This window comes from Notolepis coatsorum (genome assembly GCF_963971535.1).
Source record: "Notolepis coatsorum genome assembly, chromosome: 5".
NCBI classification, from domain to species: Eukaryota; Metazoa; Chordata; class Actinopteri; order Aulopiformes; family Paralepididae; genus Notolepis; species Notolepis coatsorum.
The window spans coordinates 31,271,783-31,287,703 of record NC_140169.1 but is presented as its reverse complement, the minus strand read 5'-3'; the positions used below and the strand labels follow the sequence as shown (position 1 = coordinate 31,287,703).

Below are 15,921 nucleotides of genomic sequence, written 5' to 3'. Positions count from 1 at the left end.
GAGTGGTACTGATTTTAGTTTATCTGCCACCTGTGGGCCGCACAGTTTCTAAACCATTTTGATGCAGGCTGGTTTGATGAGCTGCTCGCCAATATTGTGCGGTTTCTTTGCTTTTGCAATTAAAAGCGAACACTCAAAGGAGGCTTCGGTAGCCTTCTGTAAATCACTGCCACCCCTGCTCCACGCTACTCTAACATCAACAGGCTTGTTCGCCTTGAGAGACTGTTCTTTCCTCCGAAAAAAGTCTGGATCCTTCCCAACGGTTTCTGGGTGCTTAGACGCCTGATGTCTCTTCAGCTTGCTGGGCTTCAGGCTCGAGTTTGCCAACTTTTCTCCACAAATCACACACTCAGGTCTTTTGTCTGGTCCCTCAGTGAAGTCCATGGTGATGTAATTTTCGCGATTGCTGTAGGTCCTAACTTTTTTTGCAGATGAGCTGCCGTCATCTCCTTTTCGTTTGTCACACATTTTCGCCTCTGGCGGCTGACTGCAGACGAGCCGAGAAAGTTAACTAGCGTGCTAGGCTAGCTACGGAAAGTGATACAGTCAACTGATTCGCGTTTTAACGGCTACCCGGTAGCCTACTGTTAACGTTAAAAAATCATGTCTAGAAGTTTATTTATTTATCTTTATTTTTTATTGTAGTGGAGAGACTATTCATTCTTCTGATGATACAAATATGCTAATTAAATATGTTTCTAAAAAAAAAAAAAAAAAAAAAAGGACATCAAATCATCTGTGGTCTGGCGGACCCCCTGCGCCCCCTGGCGGACCCGGTCCGCGGACCCCAGGTTGGGAATCACTAGCCCATTCCACAGGGTGGCTCTGTAAGTCAGGATCAAGGATCAAGGTGGAATTGACGTCAGATAGGCCTTACCTTTGATCGGGGTTATTCCAAAAAAAATATTCCAATTATCTGATCACGATTTCCAGTATTGATGTCCATCTGGTCCCCGACATAATCCGGCACAACACATGCATCGAGTGTCCTGGACACGTTTCAATGTGATCGGGTGAACCGCTAGGTTTGCCTGGACCAAAATTCTCAACCCGGATGGGTTTAGATGTAACACAGTCTGGAACAGGGTTTACTGCACTCTCAATACCTCCACCTAGCAGGATCTGGTCGGTACTGCACCCTCAGGGTCCCAGTATGCCTTTTAACGGTAACAACGTGACACTAAATAGAATATTAAAATAAAATAAAAGGAAAACGGACCAAATAACGTATACGGTTGTCGAGCAAACATGTATATATATACGTGGATGGCGCATATTGAGTTAATAAACTATCGATTTATATGGAATTCGTTAAACTTTGTGTCTGTTGTCATTATTATTATTATTTATTTAATAATAATTAAAGTCATCCCGTGCACATCGCAGTCTGAAATGGGAGGGCACAGATAATTAGATTACATTAGATTAAAATGTAATGTAATGTATCAACTCCAATGTCAAATCCATTCTGCTATATGGCTCTGAAACCTGGAAAACCACCACTAACATCAACAATAAACTGCAGACCTTCATCAACCATTGTCTGAGACGTATCCTCAGGATCTTCTGGCCAAACACAATCACCAACATCAAGCTGTGGGAATGCACCAAGCAAGAATCAGTGGAGGTCCAGCTGACCAGGAGAAAATAGAGCTGGATTGGGCACACACTTCGAAGACACAAAACCGCAATAACCAAACAGGCATTAAAACACTTTAACTGCCAGAAGACGTGTTACAGCGTCCTTCCCGGCCATGCTCAAGTTGCCGAAGGACGCTTTACAGCGTCTTTAATATCAATATTTCAAAAATCTGTGATCGGATTCATATTTCCCCTCCGCTGGCCTGAGATCCACCAGGAGGACCCACTGAGCTCTCTGGCGGTTCAGGAGCGCCATCTGGTGGCCGATCGGCGCAATCGCCAAACAGGAAGTGCTCTGGGCGATGTGCTGTTTGACCATATTACTTCCGGGCACTCTGTTTGGCTCCCGGCACTCTGGCTCGTCACAATACATAGCGATCCATTGCCAATAACTCGATAAACAACATGATTTGGACGTATATACCATTATACAACCTGGAAATGGACCGGGTAAATCGACATCCCATAATGGTAAAATTTCTACTCTACGCTGATCGCCCAACGGCGCGAGGAGACTGGGGTGAGTTTTAGCATGTAAAATTACCGTCTTCGATACTAACTGCTATGATCAACATTTGACCCACATTAGATGATTGGTATAACGCTGCCCACGGAATTATAAACTCCCCCTAGCCCATCCGGTCAACATCAGATGACGTGTAGTAACTTCTAGAAGTACGTCTAGTTGGAATTTTTTATATCGCGCCGATTGCCATAAAACTGTATTGCATCATCAATATAATGCATTTGGGGCTATATATCACGTTCTGGAGAAAGCTGCAGAAAGAGATGAAAACATACTTATACATTAGACCATACTTTAGTATGAATATGTGAATGAAAAAGTTTAACGTTGCTTCACCCTGAACAATACATATAGGACTTTGAATGGGCCCTAATAATGGCAATCTAGCAATATGATTTAAAAAGTTATAGCCCTGCAAAGAAGGGGAACTTATCCATGTTAAATATAGCTGGCAATCCACAGTCATTTTCCGGATTTCTGGCCGGCACCCAAAGTGTTAACCTGGAACCCACAAGGCAAGCGAGGCAGAGGAAGACCCAAAAACACCTGGAGAAGAGACACTGAGCAGGAACTCAAGAAAAGGGGACTGACGTGGAAACAGCTGGAGAGGATGGCGCAAGACAGACGGGGGTGGAAACTTTTCATCAATGGCCTATGTTCCGAAAGGAATAAAAGGCCTAAGTAAGTAAGATTAAAATGTATTGTCACCATGTACTGTAGCAAAACCAAGTAACACAAATTCACAGTCATTATTATTATGTATGTATCTGCCTGTGGGCAGTCAGCCCGTGCACATCGCAGTCTGTCGGCGCCACGCTATTATTATACATGTATCGGTTGAATGTCATATTTTGTTGTATTTATTACAATATTATTATAATTATTTAGTTCAGAGGATGTCTGTACAATACACATGACGCACATGATTAAGAACACACGTGCACAGTCTGTCCGACTTCATAAATCCGAGCTCCAACTACAAGCCAATACAACGAAAATAAGTTCGGCATCTAACCTACAGTACTGAAGCAGGGCTCTATGCTAACTTTTTTCCCCAAGGAGCACATGTGCTCCTAAATGAAAAAAATGTAGGAGCACACAAATTAATTTAGGAACACAGTGAAAAATGTTCAAGTAACAGAGTTTATTAACAAACTATTTATTACATGCATATTATATTGTGCATGTGCATACTAAGGGACAAACATCTGTGCAATAGCACATAGCACCAAAATTCAACAATTCTTTAATTCATTATAATTCAAACGCTATAGAAACGTAAATAATCAAATGATTCTGTTACAGCTGCTGAGCTATATACTAATAATAGCTACTGTCCATCAATATCTTCCTTTATAATGAAATAGGTGTGAGAGAGAGAGAGAGAGAGAGAGAGAGATAGAGAGATAGAGAGAGAGAGAGAGAGAGAGAGAGAGAGAGAGAGAGAGAGAGAGAGAGAGAGACTCAGCCTTCCCTCACTATTGGATGCCTCAGAGCATTCCCAGGGATAGCTTACAGTAGTTAGCGTTAGTAGGTTGGCTTAGTTAGAGTTAGCAGCTAACATTAGTTAACCTCTTAAGCCCTAGCCCTATTTTCAGAAAATCCGCCAAAAAATACATACCTAAGTAAATGGAAAATTGCTCCACTTCTACAAGGACCATTTGCATGTTCCTGGTATCTAGGGACATCTATGGATCTTATGGAATGTAATTCCCAGTGTCCGAAATATTGCGTCTGTTACTAGGCTTGAGTAAATTGTGATGAACCAAAGGAGTATATAAATGTTATTTTTTTTTATTATATATATTTGACGGTGAATAACACCATGCTAAAAATTACCAGACATGAAAAATTGCCACTGAGCCACAATGTACAAAAAATCTAAGCAAATGAATAAAGGGCAGATGATTAAACAGGAGATTTAGTATTTTGACAATATTGAATTCTGCCATCCGGACAAATGCAATTTGAAATATGATTATAGAATATAGAAGATCAGGCCTATAAATGACGTTATTATGACCAAGTCGCACATCTATGGATCGGCCAAATCCAGTTCAATCTGGATTTAGTACCACCAGGTGCCCCTGACAGGGCAGAACAAAATTTGAATGAAATCTACTGTAAGTACAGTTACTTTTTTATAATGTATATTTCTCCGCCATTTTCCATCAGATTGCAACACCGTTTTTGCTAGACGTTCACAGAAAGGTAGAGAAACTAACTGTTACTGCATTCTATTTTTTATGGCAATAAGGTTCAGGTTTGTTCCATCCGTGAGATATGATCCCAAAAGAAAAGATTTTATGAGCAAACGAAATTCGTAGATTGGACTTTTGAAAACGGTCTCGATTGTTCTTTACATATCATCCACGCTGTGTATTCAAGCTGAGAACACGGCACAGTTTTTTTTCTCTCCCCTCCCCTTTTCCTATAGACGAAAGTAACCTGGTGCAACCCGAGCGCCCCTACTGGTTGATACCGTTAACTATTTAATTGCCAGACCCGATATATATCGGGTTAACTCGCCATGCGTTGGCTGCCAGACCCGAGATATCTCGGGTTTTGGTAGTTTTTCCTTTTTTTCGATATTTTTAATCATCCAGGGACCTTAGTGTTACCATAGGGCAGGGTTAGAAATTTAAAAAAAAATTCAAGGGCTTTTTTTGCCCCCCTTAATTGATTTTCGGGGGCTTTTTTTGTATTTCGGGGGCACAACATTTTTATAATGAAAATTAACATAAAGATTATAAAACATTGTTGACACTTTTTTTTACAGTCTTCGTCCCTATGTTTGATAACGTAATGTTAATGTCTCCATATATAGGGCTCTACGCGAACTTTTTTCCCAAGGAGCACATGTGCTCCTAAATAAAATGTTAATAAATAAAATCTAAATACAAATTTAGGAGCACACAAAGAAATTTAGGAGCACAGTGACAATTGTTCAAGTAACACACACACACACACACACGATGTGTGACATGGCTTGGTTTCATGTTTTGAGGTACCTTCAATTATCTGTAAATAATACATACATACATCTAAATAGATTAAATATGATTGTCCCTGAGGGCAAGTTGTGTTGTTGTCTTGATATATCTACAAATAGCAGACGAATAGCCGGTTGCCTCTGGATCAATGAATGTCTAATATTGAATAATATTATTAGCTATTTTATTTTTAACATCCCTAATTCCAACAGTCAAGAGGCTTGTTTCAAATTGATACATGAAAAAAAACCACACACGCAACAACATCCACCTCAAACACAACAAAAGAACAGAGCATCTCATGAACTTATGTCATGGACTCTATGGACTATCAGCTGAACTCGCACCAATGCATAGGGAAATAGTCAGACATCCCAGAATTATTTCATAATACAAAGTTTCTGAATGGACGTTTGGATTAAAATCATCCCAAAGACAGCACTGGAACGTTTGAGTATAGGCTCTGGCCAGATCTATCAATGAAATACGTTGCACGCTCAGCGCTGTGGAATGAAGGAAATGCGCATTGGGATCGGATTTGGATGTTATTCTTTGAAGTTGTGTTACAAATGGAACGGTCTTTCCCCGCCGAACACAAGTTACTTAACGTTACACAGGTCGCGCTATGCAGATGCTTAGCTTGCTAACGTTAAGATAGCAGTGTAACTTAATGTTACACTATGCATGCTTGATGAAAGCAGAGCTCTCTGTCTGTCTGCGTTCGCACCTCTAATGTACCCTGTAACACGCAGCGGGCCCCGCCTCCCTCCCTCCTTGCAACACGGTTCCACCCAAAAACTGAATTTCAGTCCAGTTTCTGAACTATTAACAGCAGAGCTGTTTTGTAATCTTCACTCGTCTCGCACACTGCAAGTAAATGATTTTTCCAGTTCGCACACACACATATTATTAGGGGCAAATACGAGGGAAATGCTCGCACTGTAGAGCATATATATAATTATATATATAATTAGTAAACTGTCGGGGGCTTTTCTTGCCCCCCTTAACTGATTTTCGAGGGCATTTGGTCAATTTTCGAGGGCATTTTTGCCCCAAGCCCCCGTTAATTTCGAACCCTGCCATAGGGAATGAGTCGGAGATCGCCAAAGTGAAATACCGGCCGCATCCAGGTAGACGGCGGTATCGAGCACCCTTTGAAACCTTATATCTTGCCCTGTGTTACACTCAAATGTCTCCGGGCGCAGTTTTCTGGGTCGGGCGAGTCGAGTGGTTCTCCCGGTTGCATTGAAGCGCTTCAAATGCCCCCGATCCATATGTTGTGGTGGGTTATGTCGTGGACCAAATGGACATCGGATGGACCAGATGGCAATCAAACAATTGGAATATTATTTTTGGAATACTCCCAATCTGACGTCAATTCTAGCTTGATTGTGCAATGTTATTATACCGATCCAGCTGATTAGCGTTTTTAGTGTTCAATACGAATGCCGTTACTGGCAATCAAATAATCAGAAATGACCCCCCCCCCCTTTCATGCATTCATGATGAAACGTAATACCTATTATATACATTTGATTTGGAAATAGTAGCGTGTCCAGGGATGAAACGCCAATGCTTATGCAATGCGAATAAGGGATCTAGGTGAAAGTTGACGAGCGAAAACCAGAAGTAAATCACACAGAATTAACGGCTGTGGATGAGGCAATGGATTTTGGAGAGCTTTTTCTTTTGTAGCACAGTTTACCTGGATCTCTCTCAAAGACCCATTTCTGAACGAATTTTTATAAAATGTTGACATGTACTGTGTTTTCCAGCTTATACATATTTTTTTATATATAATTTTTTATATTGCAACCACTACAGAAAAATTCAAGTTGAACTCAAGTTCAGACCTCTGTTACTCTACTTCATTAGCACTAAAAGTGATTTTCCTTTTTTGCATTAGTAACTTCAGAATGTTATCTTTCAAAAGAAACCAGGCTCATGCATGTGCTATAAGTATAAAGCTAAGCTTTGCAGTATGCAGTCCTCAAGTTCAAGTTAAAAAGTGGCCACTTTTCTGGGTGCCTGTTAACACTTTCAGTGCCCAGCAGGGGGCGCACATTTAGTGCTTGAATGCCCACCATCCACTTCAATGTTAGCATTAATATCGCCTAATCTATGTTTTAAATTATGGCTGTGTCTAATCTGCCCGTCGCATTATCAATGACTCATTTCCAGTCAACATTGTCGAAGCGGATTGTTTTTTTATCGGTTCATTTCCGTTTTATAGCATTTTGAAAAGCCCTCGTTTTCACAAAAAAATTTAAGATTCCATGATATTCGCCCTGTACTGTAATATTCTAGAACGTTGAAATTTTTCGGCCTATTTATGAATCGTTTTCAAATAAACGCTAGATTATCGATAGTATATGTGTACGTGTGCACGCTGGTGCCACGCGCTGAAAATCGATTCTCTCAGTTCCTGATCGCTCTTACAGTCAAACAGCCATATCACATTATAGGGGAAAAGATTATCTCCGTGAAAACGGGTCTGATTATCCTAAGACTGGTCAAATAGATTCCTTACCTGAGATCAGATGGTATCCAAATGGATTATTCCAATTCCTGATCGCCATTCCAAAAATCGATCATTTTATTGATCCCACGCGTATACTGTAAAACACATATTACACGCTGTGCTGAGGGTCCAGAATGAAGCTGATTGGCTCCGGTTACATGCGTGAGAAGTAAAATGTGGATTCCGGAGTTTTTTTCTCTCATGCATTTTCGTTGAGTCCAATCCAAAATGGTGCATTACCATCTGGGAGACGATAGGGGGCGCTTTTTTCACATCTGAGCGCCTGGCGGGGCAGGTTTACCAACGGTAGACTAGGTTGATGAAATATGAATTCAGATCGCTAATAAATAAAAAAAATCCGAGAATTCTCGTGATGGGCATTCAACCCGCGGGCTGATAACCCGAGAATTATTGTGATGGGCATTCAAAGTGTTAAGAGGTTAACTGTAATTTGACTATTCTGCTTATGTATTACATACCTTTGGTTGTTTGTTTGATGTGTGTTTTATTTATTTCCCTTACCTCTGTGACATCCGTCTCTTTTCTATTTTATTAAAGAAAAATGTTGGCCACTTTCCCTGTTACCCTTCGAGAGGCCTTTTTGTCCTCTCGCCAGGCCATCATTGTAAATAAGAATTTGTTCTTAACTCATTTGCCTTGGCCCTGATTAGCCACTGCCACGCTTTATAAGATAGGAGTGAGTCACCTTGTTTGTAGAGCTATAACTATATTCTATATTATAGCTATGGATACAATAATATGGCCCATTTGACATCGAGTATCTATCGTTCAATATGTGATAAAGAAAAAAATAATTCATCCATACATTCCCGTTTTATACCGTGGTGAATACGAGTATGGTTTTAGATTGGTCCGGGGTAATTCCCGAAATGCTGAGCAATAGCCTTATGCGTGTATTACACTAAACCCATTGCCGTTTCTTGCCTGGACCCGCTATTATTCTCAAATCAAATCTATATCATAGGTATTATGTTTCATCATGAATGCATGAAAGGGGGGGGGGGGGCATACGTTGTGGACTAACATTACACACACACTGTCGGATCGCATTGAAGACATGCTTGGATCAATGCAAGATTGATATCATATAGCCCTTACGTTGACTAGGATGTACCCCAAAAAGAATATTCCAATTATCTGATCGCCATTCCAAGTATTGATGTCCATCGTGTCGCCAACACAATCCACCACACATCATGCATCGGGAGTAGTTGATTCTTCTCAATCCGACTGTTATGAACGCTGAGCTTGAGCAAAACAAAACAAAAACGACCCGGACCCATTAGATCGACCCACAGGCCAAGATACAATGTTTAACACATTGGGCGCCGGGCATTGTGCCCATCATTATACCCAGTCTGCCAGCACTGTATGGAGATGTTTACCTTCTTTGCAGGGCTATAACTTTCGAAATATTATTGCTATATTGACATTACTATGGCCCATTCAACATCGATTATCTGTCGTTCAGGATGTGTGAACGTTATATTTTTTTCATTCATACATTGTTGTGTTAATACCTTCGAGAATATAAGTATGTTTTTAAGCTTTTCTGCTGTAATTCCAAAAACGCTAGTTCTGTTTCGTATTCGCTCTCGCTCGGCATCGCTCTCTGCACTATCTCGCATATGTGCACGCGCACTGAATAAAGACCACAAATGTACCTTTAATCCCAATATTCGTCTGACCACACCCCTATCAGCTTACCCATATAAGCAGGGGTGGGGCCACCCACTCGCCTCCTTCTCGCTTTCACCACAAGGAAGAAGTGCCTCGGTAGATCCCCACACTTGACACCATGCTGGAAGAAAGGATTAGGAGCAGCTTTGGGAAACAAGGATACGTTGACATGTCTTTATTTTCTCTCTCACTATTTTCGAGAAAATACGGCGATATTGTCTTCGTACTGGAGTGTCTGGAAGATGATGATCATTCTAAAAATCCTCCACCGGTTTTCGTATTGGGAGTTCGTGCCGCTTCATGCTTTTCCAACTGCAGTCCTTGCTGTGTGCTGGTTGCGGTAAAGGCACAGCTGGGCTGTAGGACGTGCCGCGGGTGTGAGACACGGTGGGTTCCTGGTTCTGGTGAGTTATGTTTGCTGGCAGGCTTCACTTGTCTGTTAGTGCTATGGGGGCTACTTGACAATGTTTATGAAAACCGGCCCCAGGCTAGGGTCCTTTGTTCAGTCTCCTAGACGACAGGAGACCTTGGTCTGAAGCCATTTTAGTTTAACTAGTGGGCCGCGACCATTAACACTGGTGATCCCTGTGTGTTCTGGACGAGTGGTTATCTCACTGTCCCGTGTTAAGCCCCTTCTTTCATATCCAAATGAGAGTATTCCTTCACGAGGAGATATGTGCATGGATGTGCGATAGCGGCAGATCCATGTTCAAGTCAGCTACACAGGCCAGTTTGGTATTGTGCTGATTCCGTCGGGTGTTGGTAAAATCACCGTTGTAAAGCAGTGTTGACATCTTGTTTCTCTTTTCTCTTCAAAAGTGAGGAGAGGTTCAGAACGGCGGCCTGTCTGGGTGAGTGTTATGTCATTGTATACATGTTCAGGTGATAGCTGCTTAGCTTACGGTTAGCCAGTCAGCTGTTAGCTGCTGCGTTAGCCTGCTGGGATCGCTGCATGGCCTACTTAGGTTGGGCCTACTGTTAGCCAGTCAGCTGTTAGCTGCGGCGCTAGCATGTCGTGATCACTAGGTAACGTTAGCTTGCTGCTATAGGCCAAGGCCTGGCGCGGGGTAGCTTCAGCTCCTCGCGCGCCGCCGCGAGCTCGCTTCTGGTCGCGTGCACTGTTAGCTCGGCGTCTCGCGAGCAGGGGCAGTAGCGCCCGAACGGTTGGAGCGGCCGTTAGCTTAATGCTACTCTGTTGAACGTGCTTTGATTATAACATGTTTTACACTCTTGACTACGACGTCATCCTTGACAGGGGATGTTCGTCGACCCTGCCCTGAGCCTGGACGGGGATTGCGTCAACAAAGAGGACTGTAGCGACTGGTTGGAGCGACGACGCTGCCCAGTTCGAGCAACACAGGATCGGCTGTGTTGTCTACGGGGTCTCGAGTCTGCACTTCGCTGATCTACGTTCCGGGTAGGATAAGGTTTGACCAGACCTTATAACACGTCTTCTGGTTTTACTTTTCTAAATGTTTTGTGAATAACGATGTTTTCCCAAAACGTGTGTTGCTGCAATGCATTTAGGATACGACGCGAGTTATGTGTGAACTGTTTTTGTCACTGGCAGTTAGCTTCTCCATGCAAATCGGGTTGTTGTTACAGATGTGAAAATGATCTGGTTGTTGTGTGAGAAACATCATGGTGTTTATATGTACCGTGTACTCACAACTAAGGTAACTAACCTATGAAGCTATGCTTAGTGACAAGTGAGTAAAAGAATGTTCTTTTCTCAGCCTGTGATGACAATGAACAGTGTGTTCGCATATTAACAGGTTTTCCTGTTTTAACTGGCCGTATTAAGGGTAAAATAGGAGGATTGTGTTTCCCCCCGGTTCCCTGGGGACTTTTTCATCCTCCTATCAGACATGTTGTGCACTAAATTGTGTCTTTTGTGTGGTAGGGATGCAATGTAACCCTTAGCTTGATTGCTGAGGTTGTGTTAAAACTGCTGGAGAAACTTTATTTTCCTAAAAGAAAAGATTGTTTGGTCGCTGTCGTGTGTGCTTAGCAAGGCCTGTGGCCGATACTAATCGAGAATTATGTATTCTCTCATTATGAAAAACGGCGTTCCTCTGTAGAGTGTTTTTGCCATTTTTTGTAGGTGATGATGGGTTGTGTGTGTCATGTGACCTACAACTGGGTTGGACTGGCCACAGAAGCACATGTGTATGTTGGACCGGGGCTCTTAGAGCCCTCTCTATTCTGTGTTTTTTCCTTAGTAAAAATCAGATAGCAGGTTAGCTCATGCGCTGTGTGGAGCTGTCAAACGCTTCATAGAGCTGACTATGACTGTGTCATATTCTCTTTTTGTCATTACATCGTATCATGGGTGTGGGGTCGTAAAGGGGTGAACTGGTAACCTTTCCTCTCCCCCTTGTTTCTGTCGGTCAGGGGTACACCCCCTGTCCTTCAAGGTTCCCGTCACGTGGGGGGGGGGGGGGGGGGGGGTTTCCTGGTCCCACGGCCTGGTATATTGGGCGTGTGCACCGCAGGAATTCCCCCGCCATAGAGTACGTCACCGTGCGCGTCTCTGTTGGTAGGACTTCCGTGTGCTGTTCAGGTCCATGTGATGGATCTGTTTCAGGGGGGTGGTCAGGGCTCCTCCTCACCAAGCGCCTATTCGGGCCTTCTGTGAGTTCGGACTCCTTCTTCCATGTGAGGGAGCCTCCATCAGAGTACAGAGCCTTCCTCCTCAGATTGTCAAAGTGAGTGGACCCTCTAGAAGGTGTCCTATTCTATTGTATATGTATTCGATTCAATTCGATTATTGAGTGTGTATGGGTTCAGTGCCTCTTCCCCGGAGAGCCCTAAAACCAATTTTTTACATGGCTCAAGGTGCAATATATTCTTTTCAATCTGTACAGCTCGCGTGGGAAGTCTCTCTGGGGATCCCCGTCTCCTTCCTATGGGAGGGTGGTGGGATGTAAAAATGTGAACAATTTTTACCCCCGGCTGTGTAGACTGGGATACATACTGTTGATGCTTCCTTCTTTTCTATTCAAAAAGTGTTGGAGTTAGGAAGTGTCACACCCCTCTTGTCGTTCCCCTGGGCGCCTTGGGGATTCAATGACAGGTCTAAATAGCCTGTTCATTGATGGGGGTGTGTCCCGACGCACGTATAGTGCTAGCTCGCTGTAAACAGGCGACTGACTGGCACGCCTTGGTTGCTTGTGGTTAAAACGGTGTTTTTATAAAGCAACTGAGATGGGGGTTTTTCCTCTTCCGACGACCGAATCCCACGACCTGGGTTGGTTTTCGACGGATTCTCGTTCATGTCTGGGGGATGATGACGGAATGGATCTGAACATATGTAGAGAGTCTCACGCCCTTGGGGTGGGCCACCAGGCGCGGTTCGCCCGAACGTCTGGGTGGCGCCTTCTTTTCATGTTAAGATCGACACGCATATCTGCCCTTTCTCCTCGAGTAGGCATGTCGGCGTGGTTAGGGCACGGGACTGGTTCTGGTCACGCTGGTCCGGATCAGTTGAACCCGTTGTCCGCCGGGGATGCAGATCTGCTGTTCTGGTACCCTGAGGGACTTGGGCTTTTTTCAGGGGGAAAAATGCCAGGTCGGTCCGGGTGTCACAGGGTTAAGCGCTATGGAGACCCTGGTTGGGTACGTTTTTACTCAGCACTGTCGTAATGGCTTACGGCCATGCCATTCTGTACACGCTCGATCTCGTCGGATCTCGGCCGCTACACAGGTTGGTCCTGGTTAGTACTTGGTTGGGAGACCGCCTGGGAATACCAAGTACGGTGTGCTTAGGGGCTGGTTCTCCATTATTTTTCGCTCCTCTCTCACGCATGGCGAAGAGGGGCCTGTGGGGGTGGTTTTTGACCTCCTCTGGTGACCCTGTGTTTCCCGTACCGCCAGGCCCGGTCCGGAGTAATGTTTCGTCGACCCGTAGGCCTGGGTTAACCCTTTTTTGGAAACTGAAACACTTGTACTGCGGTATAGCCGGAGTATACCCGCAGGTGTGTTTTGGAGTTTTTTCTTGAGGGGTTATAGGAACAACCACCGCATTGGGTAACACCAGGGTGGTTGATTCCCTGGTGTGTTGGAGCAGTGTCAACTCCCGGGTTCACCGTTGAGGGTGCCCCTGCACGTTCATGACGTCTGCCAATCGTGTCAGCCTTCTCTGCCTCGACCCCTCTGGGTGGGGGTTTTTAAATGGAGGCTTGGTCATGCAACACCGCCAGCTTACGCTCCCTCCGCCGGGGCGGCTGTGTTCAGCTGTCCCCTCTGGCGCCTGTCTCGTCCGCAGTCTCCAGGCTAGGGTTAATAGCCTGTTGCCTGGTTTTTCCCCGGTGCGCTGCCTGCTTCCGTTGGTTAACCTTTTTTGTGTGCTTACGGCCATGCTGACTGCCTGTTGCAGGGTCAGTGTGCCAGGCGGTGTACTATTGGGGGGACGGGGCCCGCTCGGCTGAGGGGCTTTTGTCCGAATACGCTGGCGATGTGGGGGGCGGGGCACTACGTGCCCACCTGGTGGGGTCTTGATGCTGGCATCATGGACTTCTCCGGGCCCCCATTCCAGGGAGTCCAGTCCTTTTGGTGGGTCTGGGTCTTCCTTCGCGCTCCGCTGCTACGGCCTTGCCACGGGGTTGGGTTTGCCCTTGACCCCGTGATTCTGGGGGCAGTAACGAGGTTGTTCCTCCGTTCGTTCCCGGGTGGCATGCGGGTTGTGCGTGTGTGTAGTCGTGGGGTCAAGCCACGGTCTGCTCACCCTGTGCGTTGAGTTGCTTGAGTGCCTCTTCGCACGGTCGGGTCCGTCGCCCTCCCGTGAAGCCCCTAATAGGGGGGGTGCCCTCCATTAGGGTGGGTCGGGGGGGCTCGGCCCTCCCTGTTCTGATGGTTGTGGGGGGCTGTCAGCGGGGTGTATTTGTCGGCCGTTGGCTCTCGCTCGGCCTCCCTTGTGCAGAGAGCGATGCCGAGCGAGAGCGAATACGAAACAGAACGTTAGGTTATGACTATAACCAAGTTCTGTTAGTATAGCGACGCTCGGCATCCGACGCCGCTGCAGCCTTTGACCTCGCCTTGTGGCGAAAGCTTGGGAAGGAGGCGAGTGGGTGGCCCCACCCCTGCTTATATGGGTAAGCTGATAGGGGTGTGGTCAGACGAATATTGGGATTAAAGGTACATTTGTGGTCTTTACTCAGTGCGAGTGCACATATGCGAGATAGTGCAGAGAGCGATGCCGAGCGTCGCTATACTAACAGAACTTGGTTATAGTCATAACCTAACGTTATAGGCCCTGACGCATGATAGATTATCGATTGGCGTTTCTTTCCTATACACGCTATATTAAACAATTCAAATGTATATGATCGGTATACATTATGCTTCATCATGCATAAAGGAAAGGGGGGGGGGGGGTCGTTTATAATGCCTTGATCATCAGTAACGGCTTTATTTAGTATGGGTTGATATATTGATCAGACTGATTGCAAACAAGGAAATGGACAATCGGGCTGAAAATAACGTTAGTGTCCTCTTACCGTTCGCCGATGAGACTGGAAGAAAAAGATTCCAATTATTTGACGCCGATCTCCTAGATCCATTTCCATTTTTATGGTGCAATAAACGCCGAAATCATATTGATTATTGCGTTTCGAAAGCGATCCAAATGCACTCGAGTGTTTGTCTGGATCCACGTAACAAGATATGACTGCCGGAGGGATTTCCTCGACGCACCGATCGCCACTACCGGTTTGACGTGAGTGTAACTCGCCCGACCATCCACCAGGCGGCTGTATTGAGGCGTTGCAATCTCAGACGGGGTGCCGCTGCAGCCCGGAGGGAGGCTGGATGAATTATGAATGCCATGGTGAAAAAATGAAATATTGATCCCAAAAACGATTTATGCCGTTGTTGGCGTTCAACGCATGACGGGCAATAACAACTTACGCCGTTTATGGCGCACAATGTGTTAAAAGGGTGCTCGATACCGCCGCCTGGGAGGATCTGGCCGGTACTGCACCCTGGGCATCGCAGTATGCCTTCTACCGGCAACATACGGGTCCCTGACATTGAATACGATATTAAAATCGAGAAAAAAAGGAAAAAAGATCTAATAACGTATATATACGCGGTTGGCGTTCAACGGTTGTCCGCCAAACACGTATATAAACGTGGTTGGCGTCCATTGAGTTAACTGACCTGCCTGGTTAAATAAAAAGAAAATTAAATCAATTAAACATCAAACATCCTGACTTGGCTCTAACACTCCCTGCAGCAGAGAACGACCGCTGCAGAGAAACTCAATTATGGGCCTGTTTCATGTTTTAAGAGCTGGGTCAGGATTTCAACTCAAAAGTTGTCCAATGCGGTTTATGAGCGGAAGCAAAGTTTTGCTTTTGATGAGGTTTTATTCAAGTCCAATGTAAAACTCTTCCCTGATCTGGACATTGGCTATTTGTTCTAGATAGTCAGTCATAGATATGACACTCATCAGTGACTGTGACCTTCGTGAGACGGTTGGTTGGCCGTCTGTGATATAATTTTCAAGGCCCTTACTGGTAAGCTAAATCTTATATCAT

The 15,921-nt window shown here is 44.8% G+C and overlaps 1 protein-coding gene across 1 annotated transcript in view; it reads right to left on the bottom strand.

Moving 5' to 3' along the window:
- The window catches only part of LOC311228142 (uncharacterized protein), a gene marked incomplete at its 3' end in the record, with an annotated part of 144,002 nt that overhangs the window by 4,513 nt on the left and 123,568 nt on the right, over nt 1–15,921 (bottom strand). The window lies entirely within an intron of this gene.